An 8026-nucleotide genomic window follows, 5' to 3' on the forward strand; every position below is an offset into this window, starting at 1 on the left:
TCCAAACATTCAGTGCAGTATGGGCACAACGGCTGGTGTCAAACACGGCATGGTTTCATGTCTTCAATACAGGGGTTGCGGGGGGTGAGATATTCTGCAGCTGTATACAGCTGTTCCTCGACACTATGGCAATCCAGCACTTAATTAATGGCATCAATACATCCCCTCCATTCATGCCAGTACTGTGTTCACCTGCCTCCCTTTTTTCTTGGGTAGCGATGTGTGGACTACAAGTTTGTGCAAATGATGTAAGATGTGTTATATTGAATTACATTTCATTCAGGGTGTGTTACTCCTTGCAGTTATATATGAAGTTTTTTAAATTAATCTTACATAGATGTTTGCAGGCCTGAAGAAGTGTTTATAGAACTCAAAACAAATCGAGTGGCTGAAAGCTGATTATCAGTTTACGTGGGCTATGATTTAATGTCAATCTTATAAAGATGTAACAATTGCAAGGAACATTTTGAATACATTGGAGCTCATTACAAGTACGTGGTGCAATAAAAGGTGGCATTGACTGATTTACCGCACCGACAAATCTGAGCTTGGAGGTTAAGCAGAGAAAAAACCTTCAGCACTTGGCCGGACATGTTTTTCTCACCTTAAAGGAGTATGATATGATAGGTTATTTATTACACACTTAATACCAAGAGGTTTCTAAGCGCGGACCTGGGGATCGAACCTGTGTGGCTCTGTGTCGTCTTGCATCCAAGACAAGCACGTTGCGCTGAGCTATTCTCCCGAGACGTTACTACTTGTGGTAAATGTTCCAAAACCACAATGGAGTCCTATGGACTACATGAATGAGGTGTAATAATTCCTTACCGCCATTCATAATCTGGTGGATAATCAACACATGGATGATAGCATTCCCAACAATATAAAACACAGCAGTTTCTCACCCACTATCAAACCTTACAACAAAACAATTGACTATTTCATAAATATCCAACACTCTTTAAACATCCATACTGCAACAAAATAACCATGTCATCTACCAGCTGGTTCCACTTAATAAAATAAAGACCTCCTGGCCCCCAACTTTAAGACCACAGTCCGTGCCCCCGTCATCACTCGCATGGATGGTTCCTCAAAGGTCTCTATCTTCCCTGAAATCCGCTCTGTAAAGGGCAGCCAGCCTAATCACTGGCTCATGCAAATATGAGCATATGATATGATATGATACTTTATTTATATAGCGCCTATACGCAATGTGTTTCAAAGCGCTTCAAGGCAAGGGAGGGAACAAGGGAAAATACAATGACATTCTTACAGGCCATGAACAGTAAGAATGTGAAATTAACTATCGTACTTGGCCTGACGACATTTCAGATGGTGCAAGAGCTAAGACATAGATAAGGAAGGGAGGGGGGAAAGTGTGAAGAAAATGGAAACAGACAGGCGACTACCGTACTAGGCCTGACGACATTTCTGGTAGAGCTGGATAAAACAAAGGTGAGGGAAAGGGGTGCAAAAATGGAGGGGAGGAACAAAACAAGCAAGTATCGTACTAGGCTTGATGACATTTCAGATAGTGCTGGAGGGGGAGGGAACAAGTAAGGGTGGGGGGGAGTAGACAGACGAGGTGGCTATCATACTAGGTCCAGGGACAATTCTGATTCAGTAAGTGCATAGAAGAAAGTAAGGGGAGGAGGGGAGGAGATAGGAAAAGGGAGAAAGGGAGAGGAGGAGAGAACAGAGAGTAAGCCGTCAAAAAGAGTGGAGAAGCAAGAGGGGAGAGCGAATACAATTGCAGAAGTCAGCAGTAACACATTGGCCCTCACAGCTGCCACCAGAGTTGCATTTTTTCCAGTACCTGTGAATGGGCAAGAACCGGGTCATGCCGAGTTAGGCGGACCCGGTAATTGCCCATTTTCGGGTGCCCGGAATCAAGGGCCTCCCCATCCCCATTCTGCCCCATAGGGCTGAATGGGGTTGGGGACGTTGGATGCACCGGCACATTCAGAGTTGTGCCGGTGCATCCGACGTGCTCTGCTCGCGGGTGCCATTACACCCGCCAGGAAAAACCTGGCGGGTGAAACGGTTCCCGCGAGCAGAGCCCGTAGTACGGCGGTCTGGGAAGTACGGTGCCGGCATGCTTACCGGTACCGTACTTCCCAGACCGCCATGCTCGTAATGAGGGCCATAATGTTCCAAGCCAGGATGCAAGATGAAGATGGGACAGCATGATTCAGGGCTACCATGAGAAAGGGTGATGCACCGTGAATCAATGAAGTCCATAAAAGTCAAATCCAGCATTGACCACAAGACAGTGATCGTGAAACCAGAATGCATCAGGACAGACTCCTGCAGAAGTAGGCTGGAGTACGGGGTGGGGGGATCTGGGTAGAATAATCAAGCAAAACAGGCAACAGAGGGGTGGGGATGGCCTGTAGGGACAGAGGGAGTAAACACATGTTGGTGCACGCTTACCTGCTGTCTGAGCAGGGGTTCGGGCCCTGGATCCTCCTGGTCCGAACAGGTCCAAACAGGAATTGCCCTTTTCTTTGTCTGCCCTTTGCTTCGGGCGCCGGGTGACAGACGCCCTTGATCTAAGAGTTAAGAGCAGGGAGGAAGAGATAGGGCTAAGAAGGTGAGCAGGGCCAGGTGACCAAGATCCACTCGCACCTGCTCCCCATCTGCAAAGGAAAATAGGCTGGAAGCCTCCTTAAGAAGGGAAACAGAGCAGCAACCAGGAAGGCACCAGGTGGGCGGGGCTTGCTAAGTGGGGAAAAAGAGTGGCAACCAGGAAAGTGCCAGGTGGGCGGGGCTTAGGCCAGGGGACCAAGATCCACTTGCACCTGCTCCCCATCTGCAAAGGAAAATAGGCTGGAAGCCTCCTTAAGAAGGGAAACAGAGCAGCAACCAGGAAGGCACCAGGTGGGCGGGGCTTGCTAAGTGGGGAAAAAGAGCGGCAACTAGGAAGGCACCAGGTGGGCGGAGCTTGCTAGGTGGGGAAAAGAGTGGCAACCAGGAAGGCACCAGGTGGGCGGGGCTTAGGCCAGGTGACCAAGATCCACTCACACCTGCTCCCCATCTGCAAAGGAAAAGAGCCTGGAGGGCTCCTTAAGTAGGGAAAAAGAGCGGTGTTATGGAGATTTTTCACCCAAGTGCTTAATTCCCTCTACCTTAGAGCCCTCCAGCTCTTTTGCTATATTTTGGGGCTTTGAACTTTTCATTTTCAATGTGTGTTTTACTTTTGTGTTCTTTGGTTATGGAGTTTTAAAACAACTCCATAGGCATAATCTTTTTCTGTGTGTCACCCAGCACCTTCAGTGCAGTGGCACAGGGGTGTCTTTTAGACTCCCCAAGGTTTAAATACTTTCTCTGGGACTGACTACCATCTCCCAGAAGTTAAATTGGCTTTACTAGTCTTTTTAAATTTACTGACCCAACGCACACTATCTTCCTATAGAGTGCTGGAGGGGTTGCTTAGCTTCCCCTGAGTCAAAACACTCATGTAACAGTGAAATGTTACCTTTTCCTACTTTAAATGGCTGGAGGCAGTGGTTTAGACCAACCACCATGATTTTTCCCGACCACTAACAACGCTAGCTAAAAATTGGGTGAGCCATGTTTTTAAATAGGGCGTCCAAGACCTATCTGTAAAAACAGACTTCGGTCATCTTTTTTCGCCATTTCTTTTAGGAAAAGTCCTTCTTGTGTTTGTCTCTGCGCGCCAAACCAAGTTTGGTCCCTTTGTTCGTTGGCCTTTGGCAGGCTTCAGTGCTGAAGCCCTCCTCTGGCCCATGAGTGTCTGGGATGGACAGGATGTGTGGCAGGTGCCAGAAACTCCCTGTGCTTAGTCTCCTAGGAGACCTGAATGCACTCTGGCGTGATTGGCTGGCTGGCTGGCTGTCCGCCAAGGACAGCCACCCTGCTGTGTGAGTGACAGCCAGGTGGAATGAATGTGGGGACACTGTTTAAAAGCAGGACTCTGGGACTTGGAAACCAGAGTCGACCACTGGAACGAAAGAACAGAAGACAAGCTGAAGGAAGAGGACTACTGCAACTCCTGGACGGCCGGTGAAGCCCTGCTGCAGGTCCGAATTGCCTGAAACTCCAATCGACAGAGAAGCCCTTTAAGGTTAACTTCTTCCCTTGAGTTTGGTGGGGACAACCAACTCGTAAGCCACCTTAACACAGTCCCCATCTGGTCGAATTTTCATCAGAGTGCTGGTGAAAACCAGATAGCCACAGTGAAGGAAACCAGCTCATGCACTTTAAGGCACTCACACCTTAAACCGACGTCTTGCTACAGCTTTTGGCCTCATCCCGGGGCAGTGCAGGAACCTCCCGACGTCCTCCTTCTTGTCCCCACGACTGAAGCTCAGGAACAGCGAGATCTGCTTGAACTGCCAGGAACAAGTATCAGGTAATAATATCGCCATATATATGGTCGCCGTAAATAATATCGCTGGGAAAATGTTGTGGCGATATTATTTGGGTGACCATTTATATGGGGACTGGGGCAAAAAAAAAATGTTTTTTTAAAACAACAAGTTTGGGGGTTGCGGTGTGTCCCCCGCATGTTCCATGCAATAATGTCGCCACAAAAAACGGCCATTTTTCGGCGATATTTTTTCATGGCAAGGTTTTTGTGGCGACATTATTACATGGAACCCAGGAACAACTGCCTCAGCTACAGCTTTCTTCATGAACAAGGTACTGTGCAAACGCGGTCCGGAACTATTTTCGGCCATCGAGAAAGTGCGTGAAACTTTCCTCAACTTTGAAGGCTTGTCCTTCCCTAAACATTTGTCAAACTTTTCGCCTAGCCAAATTCTTCTAAACTCTGTGGCCAAGACTTAACCGTTATCTACCAGAACTGTGCTATCCTATACAAAGACTCTGAACCATTGACTTTGGCACAGGCCTATGAGAAGAATTGCTGGTTGTATTTAACTGAAACCCCTTGCCCTGCTTATGAATGTATTTGGGCTGTTTATTCTTATAACCTTGTCTTTTTATCCCTTCAATAAGTAGTTGAAGTGCCATTTTGCTCCCACTTCATAGGAGCTAAACTTGTTCATTTACTTACCAGTTGGACTTTTGTGGTTTATTAGTGTGTGATATTGAGCTGCTTATGCTAGTGTAACTTTTTCTAACTGACTGAGTAAATAAATGTATATTCTTTTACCAAGAAACCTTGAGTAAGTGTTTGTTTGAATCACTGTATTAGTTGGTCCTTTGTGTAACTTAGTCTACTGCTCAAAAATACAAAAAAGGTAGCAGGCGCCCCTCTATCGAAAGAACATGGCATGATAACCTGTTCAGTGATTTTTAACCACTTTGAGAGTTTGCAGCCATCTGCTTTTTGCTCACTGGTATTTTTGTGAGGAACTTGGGGTTGGTCACCTTAAGTTACCTGGGGGCAACCAGACGTGGACTCCCTGCTCACTGCGCTCAGAGAGGCACAGCTTCACCTCACTGATGAGGCCCAACAAGTCTGAAACACGTGTATGGGGTTGCTGTTGGTACTCTTGTTCAGAAGAGAATTGTCATAGCATTTCGGTGCTGGACTGCCCTTGTGGGCGGGACAAAGACTGATATGCAAATTGATATTTCCCACCTGTGAAAGGTACAGTGAGCAAAAAGCAGATGGCTGCGAACTCTCAATGTGGTTAATAACCACTAAACAGGTTATCATGCCGTGTTCTTTTGAGAGAGGGGTGCCTGCTACATTTTTTGTATTTTTGTAAGGAACTTGGGGTTGGTCACCCTAAGTTACCTGGGGGCAACCAGACGTGGACTCCCTGCTCACTGTGCTCAGAGAGGCACAGCTTCACCTCACTGATGAGGCCCAACAAGGCTGAAACACGTGTATGGGGTTGCTGTTGGTACTCTTCTCCAGAAGAGAATTGCCATAGCATTTCGGTGCTGGACTGCCCTTGAGGGCGGGACAAAGACTGATATGCAAATAACAGTGAGCAAATAGCAGATGTCTGCGAATAACCACTGAATAGGTTATCATGCCGTGTTCTTTCTCTTTCAAGGGGGCGCCTGCTGCCTTTTTGTATTTTTGTAGGGAACTTGGGGTTGGTGACCCTGAGTTACCTTGGGCATCCAGATGTGGACTCCCTGCTCACTGTGCTCAGAGAGGCACAGCTTCACTTCACTGATGAGGCCCAACAAGGCTGAAACATGTGTATGGGGTTGCTGCTGGTACTCTTGTTCAGAGAGGAATTGCCATAGCATTTTGGTGCTGGACTGCCCTTGTGGGCGGGACAAAGACTGATATGCAAATGGATATTTCCCATCTGTGAAAGATACAGTGAGCAAAAAGCAGATGGCTGTGAACTCTCCATGTGGTTAATAACCACTGAACAGGTTATAATGTCGTGTTCTCTCTCTCTCTCTCTCTCGAGAGAGAGAGAGAGAGAGAGAGGGGCGCCTGCTACCTTTTTTGTATTTTTGTTCTACTGCTCACTTAAACTCTTGAGATAAGTCTATCTGCTCAGCCATCGCTACCACTTTACTGTGTGGTACAGGCTTGTACCAAAGGTGAAATTGTGCTAACACTTGCAGTCTTAATTGCCTGTAATGTTCCCAAAGGGTACTGCAGGTGATTCTGCCTAACAAGCGGCAACCAGGAAGGCACCAGGTGGGTGGTGCTTGCTAAGTGGGGAAAAAGAGCGGCAACAAGGAAGGCACCAGGTGGGCGGGGCTTAGGCCAGGTGACCAAGATCCACTCTCACCTGCTCCCCATCTGCAAAGGAAAAGAGGCTGAAGGGCTCCTAAATGAGGGAAAAAGAGCAGCAACCAGTAAGGCACCATCTTTCCCACACATCTCCCTTTCCTTTCGGTTTCACTCCCTAAGCGCATTCTTTTTCAAAACATGCTGCATCAGATTCAGGCACGAGCCATCAAGACTCCCAGCAACTTCACCATCAAGTGCACTCCACTCAAAGCAGATGCCCGATTTGTCTAGAAAGATAAGACCTACACACAGATCTTCTCAAATTACACTGAAAACCCCCACCACACTTAAGACATCTTCTAAGCCTCTGGTCACCCGACCCCCACCAAGAGAATTTCCATCTTGCATTTTGTCTAGATACAATGCTTCTCACTGATCAGATTTATTTATTTATTTTATTGATTGATTTATTTATATTGCGCCATAGCCCGCAGGCCTCAGAGCGCACTTTGACACAAGGGCGTTTCTGTTCAGACGGGACACATCACAAATAGGTAAGTGGAGGGTGATTTGGCCTATTCAAAAAGAAGGGTTTTTAGGCGTTTTCTGAACAGCAGGGCGTTTTGTTCCACACGTAGGTCTGTAGGAAGAGCATTCCATGCCTGGGACGCCATGACTGGAAATTATCTTCCCTTTACCCTTGTTCTCTTGGTACATGGGACGGAGAGCAACTGTATTGAACTAGAGCGTAATGCTCTACTTGGCTTGTGCAAGGCTAGTTGGTGATTTAGGTAATGAGGAGCTTCCCCATATAAACCTTTATGAGCCAAGCATAACGTTTTAAAAGGTACTCTTGCTGGCACTGGTAGCCAGTGGAGGCTCTTTCGGTCATTGGATATGTGTTCCCTCCTGGGAGTGTCACATCTGATCCTTACTTCGCTGTTTTGGATTGCTTGTGGTCTTTTCAGGTTTGCTTTGCTTGCACCACTGAGCAAGGTATTGCAGTAGTCCAAATGAGGAATTATGATTGCTCAGGCCAGTGTTTCACAGTGCTTGAGCGAAACCAGCGGTTTCACTTGCCTGAGTACTTTTAGATGGTAGTGGGAATTTTTAACAGTAGTGTAAACGTGAATGTCAGCATTCAGGGATGCTTCTAAGTGCACTCCCAAGGACCTTCCTTTATCCGCAACTGGGATGTGGCATCCCGCCCGGCTGATCCCTGAGCATTCCTGGCTCAGTTTAGCTCTAGCTTGTTTAGAGACGAAAATCATGAGCTCTGTTTTTGAGCTATTTAGACACATCCAGTTGTTTGTCATCCATTTTAGGATGGAGTCATAGACTGATGCTAGGTTGGCTGAGTCGGTAGTATTGTTTCCACTCAGG

Source organism: Ambystoma mexicanum, chromosome 4p (assembly GCF_040938575.1).
Source record: "Ambystoma mexicanum isolate Mex_15411 chromosome 4p, UKY_AmexF1_1, whole genome shotgun sequence".
NCBI lineage: Eukaryota > Metazoa > Chordata > Amphibia > Caudata > Ambystomatidae > Ambystoma > Ambystoma mexicanum.